We start from the raw sequence: 19,017 nt of genomic DNA on the forward strand, positions 1-19,017 counted from the left end.
CTTCAGTGGATGTCGGATTTTTGGCGGTTTGGCAGTTGTGGGTCAGAATGACCTTGGCGGTTTACCGCGGCCGCGGCGGGATGATGGCGGTCTTCTGACCGGCGGTAAGTGCCTTTTACCGCCAGGGTCAAATTAACCCCAGTATTTCTAAAACATTATCACAGGTGTAGGAAAGTACCATCTTGCTGGCATGTTACCCCCATATTTCACTGTATATATGTTGTTTTAGTTGTATGTGTCACTGGGACCCTGCCAGCCAGGGCCCCAGTGCTCATAAGTGTGCCCTGTATGTGTTACCTGTGTTATGAATAACTGTCTCACTGAGGCTCTGCTATTCAGAACCTCAGTGGTTATGCTCTCTCATTTCTTTCCAAATTGTCACTAACAGGCTAGTGACCAATTTCACCAATTTACATTGGCACACTGGAACACCCTTATAATTCCCTAGTATATGGTACTGAGGTACCCAGGGTATTGGGGTTCCAGGAGATCCCTATGGGCTGCAGCATTTCTTGTGCCACCCATAGGGAGATCTGACAATTCTTACACAGGCCTGCCAGTGCAGCCTGAGTGAAATAACGTCCACGTTATTTCACAGCCATTTACCACTGCACTTAAGTAACTTATAAGTCACCTATATGTCTAACCTTTACCTGGTAAAGGATGGGTGCTAAGTTACTTAGTGTGTGGGCACCCTGGCACTAGCCAAGGTGCTCTCACATTGTTCAGGGCAAATTCCCCGGACTTTGTGAGTGCGGGGACACCATTACATGCGTGCACTATACATATGTCACGACATATGTATAGCGTCACAATGGTAACTCCGAACATGGCCATGTAACATGTCTAGGATCATGGAATTGTCACCCCAATGCCATTCTGGCATTGGGGAGACAATTCCATGATCCCCCGAGTCTCTAGCTCAGACCCGGGTCCTGCCAAACTACCTTTCCAGGGGTTTCACTGCAGCTGCTGCTGCTACCAACCCCTCAGACATGTTTCTGCCCTCCTGGGGTCCAACCAGGCTTGGCCCAGGAAGGCAGAACAAAGGAACAAAGAACATTTGGAAAAAGGTGTCAGGGCTGGGGAGGAGTAGCCTCCCCCAGCCTCTGGAAATGCTGTGATGGGCACACATGGTGCCCATCTCTGCATAAGCCAGTCTACACCGGTTCAGGGATCCCTCAGCCCTGCTCTGGCGCGAAACTGGACAAAGGAAAGGGGAGTGACCACTCCCCTGACCTGCACCTCCCAGGGGAGGTGCCCAGAGCTCCTCCAGTGTGCTCCAGACCTCTGCCATCTTGGAAACAGAGGTGCTGCTGGCACACTGGACTGCTCTGGGTGGCCAGTGCCAGCAGGTGACGTCAGAGACTCCTTCTGATAGGCTCCTTCAGGTGTTGCTAGCCTATCCTCTCTCCTAAGTAGCCAAACCTCCTTTTCTGGCTATTTAGGGTCTCTGCTTTGGGGAATTCCTCAGATAACGAATGCAAGAGCTCATCAGAGTTCCTCTGCATCTCTCTCTTCACCTTCTGCCAAGGAATCGACTGCTGACCGTGCTGGAAGCCTGCAAAACTGCAACAAAGTAGCAAAGACGACTACTGCGACCTTGTAACGCTGATCCTGCCGCCTTCTCGACTGTTTTCCTGGTGGTGCATGCTGTGGGGGTAGTCTGCCTCCTCTCTGCACTAGAAGCTCTGAAGAAATCTCCCGTGGGTCGACAGAATCTTCCCCCTGCAACCGCAGGCACCAAAGAACTGCATCACCGGTCCTCTGGGTCTCCTCTCAGCACGACGAGCGAGGTCCCTTGAACTCAGCAACTCTGTCCAAGTGACTCCCACAGTCCAGTGACTCTTTAGTCCAAGTTTGGTGGAGGTAAGTCCTTGCCTCCCCACGCTAGACTACATTGCTGGGAACCGCGTGTTTTGCAACTACTCCGGCTCCTGTGCACTCTTCCAGGATTTCCTTTGTGCACAGCCAAGCCTGGGTCCCCGGCACTCTAACCTGCATTGCACAACCTCCTGAGTTGTCCTCCGGCTTCGTGGGACCCTCTTGTGCAACTTCGGGTGAGCTCCGGTTCACTCCACTTCATAGTGCCTGTTCCGGCACTTATGCGGGTGCTGCTTGCTTCTGAGTGGGCTCGTTGTCTTGCTGGACGCCCCCTCTGTCTCCTCACGCAATTGGCGACATCCTCGTCCCTCCTGGGCCACAGCAGCATCCAAAAACCCTAACTGCAACCCGTGCAGCTAGCAAGGCTTGTTTGCGGTCTTTTTGCACGGAAACACCTCTGCACGACTCTTCACGACGTGGGACATCCATCCTCCAAAGTGGAAGTTTCTAGCCCTTGTCGTTCTTGCAGAATCCACAGCTTCTACCATCCGGTGGCAGCTTCTTTGCACCCACAGCTGGCATTTCCTGGGCATTTGCCCACTCCCGACTTCATCGTGACTTTTGGACTTGGTCCCCTTGTTCCACAGGTACTCTCGTCTGGAAATCCATTGTTGTTGCATTGCTGGTGTTGGTCTTTCCTGCAGAATTCCCCTATCACGACTTCTGTGCTCTTTGGGGAACTTAGGTGCACTTTGCACCCACTTTTCAGGGTCTTGGGGTGGGCTATTTTTCTAACCCTCACTGTTTTCTTACAGTTCCAGCGACCCTCTACAAGGTCACATAGGTTTGGGGTCCATTCGTGGTTCGCATTCCACTTCTAGAGTATATGGTTTGTGTTGCCCCTATCCCTATGTGCCCTCATTGCATTCTATTGTGACTATACATTGTTTGCACTGTTTTCTATTGCTATTACTGCATATTTTGGTATTGTGTACATATATCTTGTGTATATTTGCTATCCTCATACTGAGGGTACTCACTGAGATACTTTGGCATATTGTCATAAAAATAAAGTACCTTTATTTTTAGTATAACTGTGTATTGTGTTTTCTTATGATACTGTGCAAGTGACACTAGTGGTACTGTAGGAGCTTCACTCGTCTCCTAGTTCAGCCTAAGCTGCTCTGCTAAGCTACCTTTTCTATCAGCCTAAGCTGCTAGACACCCCTCTACACTAATAAGGGATACCTGGACCTGGTGCAAGGTGTAAGTACCCTTTGGTACCCACTACAAGCCAGGCCAGCCTCCTACAAATGGGGCACTAGTATTGACATGGGGATGTTGACACAGAGATAATGGCACTAAAACACTGGCAAGGGTCACAAGCACTGACACAAGGACACTAACACAGAAGCACCACCACAAACCTAGGGATATTGACCTGAGGACAGTGGAAGTGGAACAATGATACAGGACACAAACATTGATCCTGGGACAATGGTATTAGATAGTGACATAAGGATTCTGACACTGGGACACAGGAGCATTGCACCCTGCAATATCAACACAGACACTGGAAAAGTAGCACTGACACTGTAAAGTCCATCACTGCCACTAGCAATAGCCACCGATACGATGAGACATTCACACAGTAAAACCCACGAGGCCACTGACATTGGAATGGTGACAATGGGACATTGAAACAGAAAGAGATGGAGCTATTGCCACTCAGACATACATGTAGGCATGAGAACTGGACAATGATACAAGGGCATTGCCTTACGGACAATGATATGGAGAGAAGGGCAGTCAGACATTGTGACTGACACAGGGGCATAGGAATAGAGGAACCCAGACACTGGAATTTACACAAGGTCACTAATATTGAGACATTAATGCATGGACACAAATACTAGGCCAGGGAAACAAACTAGGAGATTAAAGGGGCTCGCAACAGACACAAAAGAATAAGTAGTTCAACCTATAAACAACAATGTTCTTTAGCAGACCTCAGCACCAAGGCTGCAAACATTGGCAAATGCTGGACATAAGCAACAGTTGATAGTTTTCATTTGTGAGATAAAACTCTTATTCTTGCAATTATAAGGCATCCTATCATTCGCTACACGCAATGACCTCAGAGCCATGCTGAAAAAACCCTCAAACTCTTGTCTCAAAGAAATGTGAGTTCTCAGAATACACCTTTTTGTTTTCTGTTAATCGGGAAAAGCTACATCCTTTCTGCCATCACAATGCAGAAAAAGGGGCTTAATTTCTCTAACACAAAAGTAAGTACAGGGGTCCTAAGGTTTTCCTTAGAAGCCACTACCAGTTCTACTAAATGAAGGGGTTGCAGAATACCGAGGGTGCATATTTTTGATGCTACCTCCTTCCTTTTTCCCCCACCATTCTGTACTTCCTGTCTATTTTCCTTACTCTAATAGATTCTTTTCTATCTCTAATTCTCCCTTTGACTCCTCTGTTTTCCTATTTAAATCTAACTCCTTATTTCTCCTTTTCTTTATCTCTGTTTTTGGTTTGGGTCAACGTCTGACGATGAAACTTAAGTCTTGGTCTCCAAAAATTTGTATTTGTGCCAAGCATATGCAGTCACCTGAATAAATTAAGGACTGGGAGGAAAGCTCTGGAAATATGGCTCAGGAAGGAGATGGCTGTCAAGTTCTTGCTTCTTTGACTACTATAAAGTGGCCTTGTCACCACACTCACTCACTGTGCCCCAGTTCTCCCAAAACCCTATTTAAAGCCGGTCTACCTTTTCGATCAACTGTTTCATCAAGGTCTTTCTGGCAGGAACCAGGTTCAATAAGTGCAGTGCTGACTGAGAGTAAGACTATGGTGGTCATTACAACCCTGGCGGACGGTGTTAAAGCGGCGGTAAGACTGCCAACAGGCCGGCGGTAAAAAAATTGCAATTACGACCGTGGCGGAAACCGCCAACAAAGACAGCCACTTTAACACTCCGACCGCCACGGCGGTACAAACAAACAGCGCGGTGGTCACCGCCAACAGACAGGCGGGAGACAATGTACTGCCCACACTATTATGACAGGCCAATCCGCCACCTTTTCCGGGGCGGATTCACCGCGGATAAAAACACGGCGGAAACAGGAATTTCGAAGGGAAAACACTCACCTCTACTCTACACAACCCACGAGGAACGAGGACACCATGGAACCGGAACTCCAAATTCTACCTGCGATAGTCTTCCTGCTCCTCTACTAGGAGCACGAACGCTGGCGGCGAAGACCACAGTGAGTACTGCACCTACGACACAGGGGAGGGGGAGGCAAAAAACAGGGACACACACACGCAACACCCCACACCCACTCCCACACCCACCCACTACAACACACACACTAATGCATATCAATACATCACAGTTACACCCCCCAAGCCCCCCCAGAAGAATGCAAAGACCAAAGAAAATGAGTGTAACCATCGGAATATATTACAAACAAGTAGTCAGAAATATATATATACACCATGTACAAAATATATATACCAGGCATAGTAGTCCAGGTACTGCACAAAGAAAGTCCGTGGAACACTGGGACCACACAGTATGGGCGAGGCCCACACAAGATCCCCGACCATGATGGAGAGAACACTGCACGGGCATCAGACAGCAACTAAACAGGCACCTCAGGGGGAGGGAAAGGGGGGGCACCTCAGCCGCTTGAGTGCACAATGCCAAATCCACGAGAGGGCCACATGCCCACTGTTCAATGCTGGGGAGTGCAAAGCCACAGTCTCTCAAGTCTCTACAGTGGGTGGTTTGCCCACTGTTCCATCCTGGGGAGTGCAAAGCCACAGTCTCTCAAGTCTCTACAGTGGGTGGTTTGCCCACTGTTCCATCCTGGGGAGTGCAAAGCCACAGTCTCTCAAGTCTCTACAGTGGGTGGTTTGCCCACTCTTCAATCCTGGGGAGTGCAAAGCCACAGTCTCTCAAGTCTCTACAGTGGGTGGGTTGCCCACTGTTCCATCCTGGGGAGTGCAAAGCCACAGTCTCTCAAGTCTCTACAGTGGGTGGGTTGCCCACTGCTGCATCCTGGGGAGTGCAAAGCCACAGTCTCATAAGTGGATAACAGTCTCCACTGGTTCTGGAGGGGGACTGGTGCCCAGAGTGCTTCATCCTGTGTAGGACAGAGGTAGTGGATGGATGTCTCCACTGGTTCTGGAGGGGGACTGGTGCCCAGAGTGCTTCATCCTGTGAAGGACGGAGGTAGTGGATGGATGTCTCCACTGGTACTGGAGGGGGACTGGTGGCCAGAGTGCATCACTCACCCCGTGACGGACCCAGTTGCGCCAGTGCCCCTGCCGCTCATGGGCTAGCGGTGCTTGAGTTGACAAAGCCCTGTGCAGCGGTGCTTGAGTTGGTGGTGCCCTGTTCAGCGGTGCTTGAGATGGCGGTGCCCTGGTCAGCGGTGCTTGAACTGGCGGTCCTTCATGGCCCAGCAGGGCTTGTGCTGGCGGTCCTTCATGGCCCAGCTGGGCTTGTGCTGGCGGTCCTTCATGGCCCAGCAGGGCTGGTGCTGGCGGTCCTTCATGGCCCAGCAGGGCTGGTGCTGGCGGTCCTTCATGGCCCAGCGGGGCTGGTGCTGGCGATTCTTCATGGATCAGCGGGGCTGGGGCTGGCGGTGTCCTCCTGGGCAGCTGGGCTGGGGCTGGCGGTGGCCTCCTGGGCAGCTGGGCTGGGGCTGGCAGTCCTGTCCTGGGCAGCTGGGCTGGTGCTGGCGGTCCTGTCTTGGGCAGCTGGGCTGGTGCTGGCGGTCCTGTCCTGGGCAGCTGGGCTGGTGCTGGCCTCCTGGGCAGCTGGGCTGGGGCTGGCGGTCCTGTCCTGGGCAGCTGGGCTGGGGCTGGTGGTCCTGTCCTGGGCAGCTGGGCTGGTGCTGGCGGTCCTGTCCTGGGCAGCTGGGCTGGGGCTGCCGGTGCAGCTCTTCCCAGACTTGCCGGGTTTCTTGTGGCCTTTCCCCACCTTGGAAGGTGTCACAGCTGACTCCACACTCCCAACGGGACCCCTGGGAGCGGCTTTGGTGGCTGGAGTCTTCACCCTCTCCCGCCGGGCACTGGCCAACTTCTGATGCTTCACAGGTGGGGGACTGTCTGTGCTGTGGCTCCGTGCCACACTGGCTGTCCTGGTGGCCGGTGCACTCCACATACCGGTGACTACAGGCACCACTGGTCCCGGAGATGTTGTGGCTGAGGTGCTAGTTCAGGACCTATGAGATGGACGGGGAGGGGGAGGTGTGGGAAAAAGGTCAAGGCTGGACTGGAAAAGTTTTTGGGACACACTGGGACGGGTAGCTGGAGGGGGTTTGGGAGTAGAGGAAGAGGTGGTGGTAGTAGGAGGTGTACGTTTGGTGACTTTGGTTGCAGGTGCATGCACTGGAGGCTGTCGTGAGGTGGATGGCTGTTGGGTGGGTGTGTGCCTGCGTTTGTGTATCTTGGGAGGGGGCGTCACAGACACACTGGGAGAAGACACAGGGGACGTGTGAATGGTAGTGGGGGTGGTGACTGCACGTGAGCGGGGTGTGCTGGTGGGTGTGCTGGTGAGGGACGTAGTGGCTGTAGAGGTAGTGCATGCAGGTGTGAGTGTAGACGAGACTGGGAGGGAGGAGGGAGACGAAGAGGAGGGGGACACAGTGGAGGCAGTGGATGTTGGTGTGTCTGCATGTGTGTGTTGCTTGCGTGAGTGCCTGTGGGATATGTGGTGTTTATGTTTGCCTGAGCTTCCCTTGTGTGTTGACGTGTGTGCATGCTGGTCTGATGGTGTGCTTGGGATAGGCAGAGGTACAGGGGATTGGGTCTGGGTGGAGGAAGTTGGAGGGGGGAGGCTAGAGACAGGGACAATGGCTGTCATCAGTGCTGAGGCCAGAGTTTGAAAAGCTTGGTGAAGGGCCACCTGACCAGAATGAATGTCCTCCAGGAATGCATTAGTTTGTTGCAACTGCCTTTCTACACCCTGGATGGCATTCAAAATGGTAGACTGCCCAACAGTGAGGGACCTGAGGAGGTCAATGGCCTCCTCGCTGAGGGCAGCAGGGGTGACTGGGGCAGGGCCTGAGGTGCCTGGGGCGAAGTTGATGCCCACCCTCCTGGGTGAGCGGGCACAGGGCGAAACTGAGGGGCTGCTGGGAGGGCAGTGCTGGTAGAGGGGGGCACAGATGTTGCCGCCACCACAAGGAAGCTCCCATCAGAGGACATGTCCGTGTCGCTGGTCTCATCTCCTGTCCCCGCCGTGAAGCTCCCCTCGCCCTCCGTCCCACTGGTGAATTCCGAGTCCGTAGTCTGGCCCTCCAGGGCCATGTGGGATGCAGCTCCCTCGTGCTCCGGTGCCACTGCTCCTCCCCCTGATGATGCTAATGCACACAAGAACAGGGAGACAACAAAAAGGGGGGGGAGGGACGACAGAAGAAAGACATGTTGAGTGCATGGATTACCGCTACCGTTGGCGGACAAGACAGACACAGAAGCCCCCTGCACTACGCCGCGCTCTTGGGCTCCACTGGTCAATTCCTGGGAAATGGCCTACAAGGCTATGGACGACATCTGCACACATAGATGACACAGGGGCATGAATAGCTGTACTTGGCAGTCTACAGAGGTGGGCTGGGGTGCCACATGGCCTGCCTTACGGAGGGGCCTTAGCTACGGAACTCGCCCTGGCCTAGGGAAACCCACAGCCCTCCTCCCCCACCCAGACAACTCCACTGCGCGCAAAGTCAGCAGAATGAGAGTGTACTCACCCCCTTGTGTCTGCTGTGATGCCCTCAAGCGCCCATCCAACTCTGGGTAGGCCACCGCCAGGATCCTGAACATCACGGGGGTCATGGTGCGACGGGCACGCCTCCCACGTTGGGAGGCCATCCCCAGCTGAGCCTCCGCCGTCTTCTTGCTCCAGCGGCGAATGTCCTCCCATCTTTTCCAGCAGTGGGTAGACCCCCAGGGTCCGGACGTCCTTGGCGATGGCACACGAAATATCCTTCTTCTGGTGGGCGCTGACCTACATGAAATGTACAGGGGAAGATGAGAAGTCATTACCAACTGCACCGTCAAAGTGATTGGCCCCCATCCCTTCCCATTTCCATGTGGCACATGCATTCACCGTCTTTCATGCACGCAGCACTCTGCCCCCTTCCTTCTTACATCCAGCCCTCTCCACACAGGCATAGCCCATACAACATGCTCCCTGTGTACTTACCTGTTTGTCTGGAGGACCGTAGAGTAGCGTGTACTGGGGGAGGACCCCATCCACGAGCTTCTCCAACTCCTCTGATGTGAAGGCATGGGCCCTATCCCCAGATGCAGGAGCCATTGTCTCTTCCATACCGAGGTCACAGCAGCACTTGAAATATAGGTCCTCTCCTCTCGAAGATCAGGTATCGAGTGATTGAACAGATAGAAAATGACGGTCACGTCCGCGGCGGTGCGTACCGTCACCACCGGCGTACATCGTCATTGGCTCCTGGAACCCATAGGGTCCAATGTTAACCAATGCAGCATTGCGCAGCGGTCTTTGACCGCCTACCGTGACGGTGTACAATGCCAGCGCAGTTACCTCACATCCCATTGTCCCACTTTACAGGTCAGACAGCCGCCTTTTCAGGGGCCCACATGACTTCATTTTCAACTGCATCACACATACCTAGGCCTAGTCTCAACACACATACAGGCCACCTTTTGTGTATGATTGGTGTTCTGGGTAAACTGTGGGTACGTACCTCTGAGTTGTTTGACTCTGTGCTTGCTGTTTTCCTTCATAGGCACCGTCCGCTGGGACATGTGAGGAGATGGCGGCATACTCCGGTGTACCGACCATTGGTGGACCTGTCGACAATGGAGGAGCGACATTTGATAATCACCTACAGGCTTGACCATGCCACAATCCAGGAACTGTGTATCCAGTTGGAGCCAGACCTGATGTCAGCAATCCACCATCCCACAGGAATCCCCCCTCAAGTGCAGGTGTCTGTCAATGATCCATTTCCTTGCAAGTGGCTCTTTTCAAATAACTGTGGCCATGGCATCAGGGATGTCCCAGCCTATGTTTTCCAACATATTGTCCAGAGTGTTGTCTGCCCTTCTGAAACACATGCAGAGCTACATCGTTTTCCCTCAGGTGGAGGATTTGCCTACAGTGAAAGGTGATTTCTATGCCCAGGGACATAACCCCAACATCATAGGTGCCATTGATGGGATACATGTGTCTTTGTTCCCCCCTTACAGGAGTGAACAGGTGTACAGAAACCGGAAGAGTTATCATTCCATGAATGTACAGATGGTATGTTTGGCAGACCAGTACATCTCCCATGTGAATGCCATGTTCCCTGGCTCAGTGCATGACGCCTACATCCTGCGAAATAGCAGCATCCCTTATGTGATGGGTCAACTCCAGAGGCACCGTCTGTGGCTATTAGGTGAGCACCTGGAAGCAAGTCAGTGGGAATGGTTGTCTGGGTCTGGGGTTATCCCTCCAGGTTAGTGTGTGTCTAACAGTTGCCCCTCACCATTTGCAGGTGACTGGTTACCCCAACCTGTCATGGCTACTGGCCCCAGTGAGGAATCCCAGGACCAGGGCAGAGGAACGCTACAATGAGGTCCATGGGCGAACTAGGAGGGTGATCGAGCGGACCTTCGGCCTCCTGAAGGCCAGGTTCAGGTGCCTCCATATGACAGGTGGATCCCTATTTTACTCACCAAAGAAGGTGTGCCAGATCATCGTGGCTTTAGGTGTGTTTATTTAAATGCTAAATATTGGAGGGGGTAGTGAAATGGTTTGCGGGGTGGTTCTCCCTCTGCAGGGGGTGGGGTGCTGGTGTGGTGGTCCTGTGGCGGGGCGTCCTGTCCACTTGCGCCGGTGGAGGTGGTGGGCTGTTCATCGTCCATGCTAGTGTCAGGGGCCCCTTGTAGTGCCACAGTGTCCCTCCTGGTGTTGAGTAGTTCCTTCAGCACCCCTACGATGGTGCCCAGGGTGGAACTGATGGATCTGAGTTCCTCCCTAAAGCCCATATACTGTTCCTCCTGCATGCGCTGGGTCTCCTGAAACTTGGCCAGTACCGTTGCCATCGTCTCCTGGGAGTGGTGGTATGCTCCCATGATGGAGGAGAGGGCCTTGTGGAGAGTAGGTTCCCTTGGCCTGTCCGCCCCCTGTTGCACGGCAGCCCTCCCAGTTCCCCTGTGTTCCAGTGCCTCCGTCCCCTGGACCGTGTGCCCACTACCACTGCCCCAGGTCCCTGTTGTTGTTGGGGTGGTGGGTTATCCTGGGTTCCCTGTAGTGGTGGACACACAGCTGATTGACGTATCCTGAGGACGGAGGTATGGGCCCGCTGGGTGGGTGCTGTGCTGGTGTTTTCAGAGGGGGGAAGGTCTGTGGTGGCCTGTGCCTGTGTGAGGGGAACCGACTGTCCAGAGGTCCCCGATGGTCCGGGCTGGTCATCTAGATCCAGTTGGACAGAGGTGTTGTCATCACTGTGGGCCTCTTCTGTTGGTGGTGTGGAATTGTGTGGATCCTCCTGTCCGGTGACGTTGCGTTGGGGTCCTGCTGGTATAGAAGGATGTTTGTTAAATCTGTGTGTGTAATGGTGTGCAATGGGTGGGTGACCGTGTACCCCAGTGCTAGCATTCCTGTGTGGGAGCTTGTGTGATGGTGGTTTAGGGGGGTGTATGGTATGTGCAGTGGCCATGCTTTGGTGATGGGTGTCCATGCTTTGTAGCTGCATGCAGGGCTTGGTGTTGGGATGTGTGGTTTGTGATGTTGGGACATTTGTGAGGAGTTAGGGTGCTGGGGGTGAGGGTGAGGGTATGTGATAGCATGCAGGTAGGGTGGGGATGTCATAGTAAAGCTTTGACTTACCAGAGTCCATTCCTCCACCTACTCCTGCGAGGCCCTCAGGATGCAGAATTGCCAAGACCTGCTCCTCCCATGTTGTTAGTTGTGGGGGAGGAGGTGGGGGTCCGCCGCCAGTCCACTGAACCGCCAGGTGGTGTCTTGAGACCACGGAACACACCTTCCCCCATAGGTCGTTCCACCTCTTCCTGATGTCCTCCCGATTTCTTGGGTGTTGTCCCACTGCGTTGACCCTGTCCACTATTCTGCGCCATAGCTCCATCTTCCTGGCTATGGAGGTGTGCTGCACCTTTGCTCCGAATAGCTGTGGCTCTACCCGGACGATTTCCTCCACCAGGACCCTGAGCTCCTCCTCTGAGAACCTGGGATGTCTTTGCCGTGCCATGGGGTGGTGTAGGTGATGTGTGGGGTGGAGTGTGTGGTGATAAGTGTGGTGATATGTAGTGGTGTGTTGTGTGAGGTGCGTGGAAGTTGTGTGGGTGATGGTGTTGTGTGCCTGTGGATGCTGTTGTTCTTGCTGGTGGTGTCTCTCTCTGGCCTTCTTTCGGAATTTTTTGTCGTGGGGGGTTGTGGGTGTGTGTTTTATATTGTAATGGGTGTGTGGAAGTGGTGTGTGTATGTGTCTCAGGTGTGTGTATTTTGAATTGTCCAATGTGGGGATGTTTTGTAAGAGTGTTTGTATTTTGAGCGCGGCGGTGTGTACAGCCAATGGAATACCGCGGATGAAAGACTGCAGCGTGGATTCGTGTGTCGTGATAGTGCAGGCATATTTCTGTTGCCGTGATGGTGGAGGTTTTGTTTTTGCCAGTTTATCACTGACCTTTGGTGTGGCGGACTTGTGTGGGTGTCTGACTTTTGGCGGATTCCGAGATGTGGGTCATAATAGCTGTGGTGGAATTCAGCGGCCGCGGCGGTGTGTTGGCGGTCTTCTGCACGGCAGTAAGCAGCTCTTACCGTCAATGTTGTAATGAGGGCCTATGTCTTTGTATGCTATGTCTGTGTACTCATAACTAAGCCTCAATATGTTTAGAGATGCCATTCAAACTCTTTCAACTATTATCAATTGTTGTGTGTAGAAATGCAGCATTTGCCATTGCCACACATTTCCATGAAGCTGCTATGAAAGCAAGCACTCAGTCCCACCTATAATTGCATTTATGTTCTATTCAATTTTCATCAACTTTAGGGGCAGAGGCACTTTAAGAAAACACTGCCACACATTTTTCAAAAATTCCAAATGTTCCTTCTTCACTGCTTTAAAAAGCAATCTTTACTACTAATTAGCATTGCAAAGTGACCCTTTTTTGGGTGGTCACCATAGGGTTTTAATTTTTTTTAGGACTCACCGGCATGTAATCTTAAACTCTAACACTTGACGCTGCTTTTCAATTTCCAGTGTATGTGCTCTGACTCCAAAAACATGTAAAAAGTGGCATAAACCTTGATTGGTAGTAACTGTTTAACTTTCAAATAAAGCCGTAGTAAATTGTGCAGAAGTACCCCCTTTGCATGAAAAGTTAAGTGCCACTTGAGGACTGCAGCACCTTCTGTGTCATCCTCTACAGTGGCAGTGCAGACATTGTTTTGGGCATACCCTGTGTAGCATGAAGCAGCAGCTTCAACCCTATTGCCCTTTTGATATGTAGGAAAACTTGATTTCAAATATTTTTGTTTTGTTTTTGAATGTCAGAAATGTATATTTGTGAATGTTGAGATGTTATATTGGTTTCACTGGTAATAATAAATAATTGAAATGGGTATATATTTTTTTTTGTTGAGTTGCCTAATAATTATGCACAGTAATAGTCACCTGCACACACAGATATCCCCCTAACATAGCTAAAACTAAAAACAAACTAAAAACTACTTCCAAAAATATTCAGCTTTGATATTAATGAGTTTTTTGGGTTCATTGAGAACATGGTTGTTGTTCAATAATAAAATTAATCCTCAAAAATACAACTTGCCTAATAATTCTGCACTCCCTGTAGCAACATATGATGGGTTCTTCAAATTATCATCATATTAAGCCAATTTATAAGAGTGAATCTTTTTATTCTGAAAACACAACACAGAGTACAGTGGATGACCACAAGATGTCTTTATCATAGAATACAATCACTAGAGGTGGGAAACTCAGAGCATAGACAAACATTTTTAAATAAACTTCGTATTGCAAAACTACTTTTCACAAAACACTGCTGCTAAGGGCCCATAAATTAGGTGAAGGATGAGAAAGCAGAGAAACAATAGTCGGATGAAGACATTTAAGTGTAATAGTAAATCTAGGTAAGCTTACATCTCACAAACGTTTCTGCAAAACATCCAGCAATGACAGTCCTCATAAAAAGACTTAACAAGAATTCTGGGGCAGATCCAACTTGCCAGAAGACCTAGGGCTTTTCATCATGTTCTATTTTAAGTTTTATTGGGAAAACTACCAAGGGGATGAGCCCCCAGGCACCGTCTTCTGCTTCCCAGCCAACAGCATTTCTGTTCCATACAAAGTGTCAGGATGCAGATCTAGGAAAAAACAAGTGGTTCTCACAGAATATCACCTTCTTGTTATGGACTGCAATGCACAAGACCAGTGTTTCTAAGGATCACCATCACAGTCTCCCAGATGTTCCCTCTCTGCATTATTATTTCATCTGTTCTTCGAGGGAAGTCAAAAGGCTTGTTTTGGCAGGTGCTGCACCACTTCCCTGGTAGCTCCTTACAGGCACTTTTATCACAATCACCAAAGAATGTGCCAGCTGCTAGAGAACCCTCAAAATGCAAATGATTGTTTCCTTTCACAGACTGTTGATGAGCAATATAGTAGAATCCAATTTCAAGAGTCATGTTGCATTTTCAAAACGTTTATGTTCAGATCTTCTTTGGATACAAACTGACAAACAAACAATTTGTTATTCAGTCATACAGATATACACAACCCTTCAAAAGTCACTCACTCATTTGTGTAGCACATATATGTCACAATCTACATAGAGGATTTCTACCAAATCTTACAAAGGCATGTTTTGAATAAAACTGGATGTTCATACCAAAGTTTGTTTACTGGCCTTCAATCCGTTTTGGTATAGTAGATTATAAACTTAAATGGGACTTAAAATTTAAAATACTATTTTGGTGACTTTCACTCACACTTTACAAATCTGAAAATATATAAAACCTGACAAAACAGAACTATGCCAAATTCACCAAATGTATACTAAACTTTGTGCAGATCTGTAAAACTAACAGAGACTTTACTAGCCAATCTAAACATTTTTTATCCCCTCCCTTTATCTTTATCCTTCCCTTGTAGATCTGCACATAACTTAACACAACACTTCCAAGCTATAAATGCTAGGTGTCTACCAAAGTGCCTTCAGATTTGTCACAAGGCTTTAAAGTTATTTGTAAATCACAACATGGGTTTTGGGTGAATCCTTTCATCTAAAAAATCGCAATTTTGTTTGAAAGTTGCAATCTTAAAAAAAAAAATCGTACTTAGATTAACAATTTCAACATTGTGACCGTTTTAAATATTGTCAAAGTTTTTGTTTACCTTAACTGAGGCACAATTTTGTCCTTCTTATCAGACCAAAAAAGTATCATGATTTGGATCAGGCAGTTTCACCTCAACCAAATCAGGTGCATCTCTCTGTTTTCGCACTAGATGCAATAGAATTTTTCCACTGAGATTTAAAATGGACAAAACTGACCTCTGGAGATCTCCCTAAAATGTCCGCTCTTCCTGATGGATCTTCATGAAACTATCCTATATCAACTTGATATTTTTAAGTAAACTGTTGAAAAAGTTCAAAGGATTGTGTTGATGGGCATCAAAGCCCAAAAAAATGAAAAAATAAAATCCTTATTGTGAGACCAATTTAACCATAACCAGGGCCACTGGAATTATGCGCAAGGAGTGGGCCAAATTTGCGGACGGGTTGAGTAAATTGTGCAGTAAGAAAGGCCAAATTATGCGGCATAATGTGGCACATTTTGTAATAGTAATAATTCATTATTTCATTGTATTTAAACTTGGTAACCCTGTCTGGGCATTCGCTGCACCTCATTAGTACAATTTTAATACCCAAATATAGCAATAAGCAAAAAAAGGTGAACAAAAGGTGGCCAGACCAGCTTTGCAAAGGGCATTTCAGTGCATGGCAACGTGTTGCTGCATTTTTTGTAACTGTTGAACCCTTTGAACTAGAAATTTTTTTTGCGTTACAATTTGCAGATTATGCAGCAGATGATAGATTATGTGGAAAATGCACGAAGTCTATAATTATGCGAAAACTGCTGCAGCCGCAAAATTGCACAATTCCAGCGGGTGTGGCCATAACTACAGAATCACTATTCCCTATTTTTTGTAGGTCTTTTGAAACCGTTATGTCTTTCCAACAAGTAAACAAAATCACAACTCTGGCTGGACAGTAACATCTTTATTTCAACTATGACAGATGTTGTGGACTATGAAATGATTCATCCTCACATAAATATCAACTGAAATTGCACTGCCTTTGAGGCAAGCCCTGATCACTCATCTACAGCTAACCGGAAGGTCAGAGAGGTTTGGGATACTAATTTACCATTGCAGATTAGCTACATAGTGTCAGATTTGCAAGGAATACAATAACTTTCATATTTGATGGTGTTTTGTTGTACACTGAGGACTGCGGTGGGTGTCCAACTAATATTGCACGTAGACAGTAATACAAGACTCATTTTCAAATGACTGGCCTTCTGGTCTTTAAATCTGCATTTTGATGACAACTAATTTGCCAATTTGTCCTGGTTTACGGTGGTATGGTCTTGAGGTCAAGACAACATTCTGTGGTTAAAAGCTATTACGTTACACAACATGACGCTGTGATTGTGCAATCTATACAATTTTCTTTATCTAACAGATGTTCTGTATTTTAAAATACAATATTTTAAAATAGATATTTAAATCCATTGGGTATTGCTTCCTCAAAACACATATGGACAAAGAATGGAGCAAACACACAACCACATTTTTCTTTTTGCACTCCTTAAACAATTAACTTATCCAATGCACACTATTTTTAGTGTTCTTTTTTACTTACCAGTTCCTTTGTAACAAACACTGCAAGTTTCATATAATATGCTATTTGAAAAGGAGATTCTATTACCTGACATAGAAAACAAACAAAAAAACAGAACCGATCATTAAAGATATATTAATGGATGTCAGAAAAAAAGTATGTTATGTTCACTTTAAACAGTTACGATCTTGCTGAATTACAGGCACCGAACTCCCTACATTATTCAGACAAGTATGTGACCATCACGTGTAAAAGGCCATTACAGATAAGTATAGGTGTTTTATTTTCTATATGGATCACTCAAATAATGGAAAAAATAGCAGAAAAAGTCTAAACATTTCAATATTTCTTAGATGCTATTTCAGATTCCCAGGCAAACAAATTGGTACATTTCTATTATTTGAATGTAAAACCAACAATTCTAAGAAAGCAGTATTGCATCAAGACGTCACGGCCTGGTATTTCTGTAAGTGCTAAAAATAATTACATGAGAGATAGAAGGCCCTCCTGGTTATGAATTGGTTGGTGTAAAGAGGACCTGTGGGGGTAATGAATCTGCAATTAGAAAACAGGATTACACAGTAAAGGGTATAATACAACTGCTACAGCATTACAAACAAGGCCATCCCACTGTCGGGGTATGGAGGCTTCCAGGTTCCTCTGAAAACCAACATTTTGAAAAAACACACTGGCACAGCCAATAAACCCTGGTTAAATGGGTTAATGTGTTCTTGTTTGTAATGACCGTATATGTGACGTGCAGATGCACAAGCAAATAACACACATTAAGTTACCCATAAAAGGAAGGCGTGGCTAAGATGGCGCCCAGAGCGGTCGCTTCCTAAAGAGCTCCGCTCGCGGCCCGACAAATATCTGTTGTTTCTCCTACTCTGCGCCGTCCTGGTGCCTGCTGTCTGGATCTATATAAGAAAAAGAGGGCGCCCTATAACCCTACACTGCCCAGGGTCATACAATATCATGAACACAAAAAATTAGCAGGAAGGGACAAATACAATCATTGATTTACAGACATCAGTGATGAATCCTGATCTCTGGGGACAATTTATTTCCCTTATTTATTTAAATCATTTTGTTAGTAAAGGTGAGCAATGATTATTCGGTAAACATTCAATAAATATTAACACAAAAAAATAATTTTTTTTTACATAACATTACAAACATTATTGACAAGAAGCCAACTCATTGAGTCATGGCGGTATCACAAAAGAGGGTTGTGCCCCTCGTTCATTATTTATCTTGTGGTTACTATCAAGAAAATCAAGTTGTGATCCACTGAAAAACAATGGCTTAGGACCTAAGCTGCACCCAGCTGTCAAGTACCTATCTATTTATTGCAAACAGTATTGTATGGTGCATATCTCATTTCTCAATACATTGACTTGTAAGCCCTCAGTCTCGCATACAATGGGTCGACGCTTTTCAGCCTATCCAATAGTGGCCTCATCAGGACTCGAGAAGGGCAGCACCGCCTCTCTTATTCTGTTGGCAGTCGAGATACTTACAAAGAGCCGCGTCTATTAGCTAAAGAATACTTTGTTATCTTTAGACTTAGGAGGTAAGATGCATCATCTGCACTTCTGATGATTCTATATTATTGCCGTAATTGGGGAAACCAATTCCCTAGCTTCACAAAGGGGGCGAAGAAGCGCTTATGTCATTTCATTCGGAAGGGCGAGGAACACTCCTCATCGCGTATGCTGAGTACGGCCCCCCTGGGCAGGGGTGAGCGCTGCTGGCCGAGAGTGATTTCCCGATGAAGAGACCACGCGGACCCTGCGGTTGGGTCTGCGGGAGCCGGGACCTTGCCTGTGGTGGTGGGGCTTGGCCGCGTGGTGGAGGGGTCCCCAAGGGGCTGTAGCAGTGCCATGGGGCCTGATTTTATAGGGCTGAGCGGGCCCAAGGAAGAAAGAGGAAGAGTATACCAGCGGGCCGATCCGGGTCCAGGCGTGCCGATAGTGGACTGCTGACTACGTGTGGACCCGATCATCCAGGCCCCCATTGAACACTGGAACCGAGCCTCTCTGGCCAGGCGCGCTGTGCTTCCTGCAGCGAGGGGGCCCGCCACGGAGTGACCCGAGTGTTGGGCCGTCGCATTGGCTGAAGTTGAAGAGCCCAGGACGTGCCTGGTGGATATATGCCTGATCGGTTGGTGCAGCGGCAAGGCCCATTACAGTAAGAACTGAGTCCCCTGAGGTCCCGAGTGCATACGCCCAGTGCGAGACGCAGGATAAGTGAGGATCA

Source organism: Pleurodeles waltl, chromosome 11 (assembly GCF_031143425.1).
Source record: "Pleurodeles waltl isolate 20211129_DDA chromosome 11, aPleWal1.hap1.20221129, whole genome shotgun sequence".
In the NCBI taxonomy this organism is placed as follows: Eukaryota; Metazoa; Chordata; class Amphibia; order Caudata; family Salamandridae; genus Pleurodeles; species Pleurodeles waltl.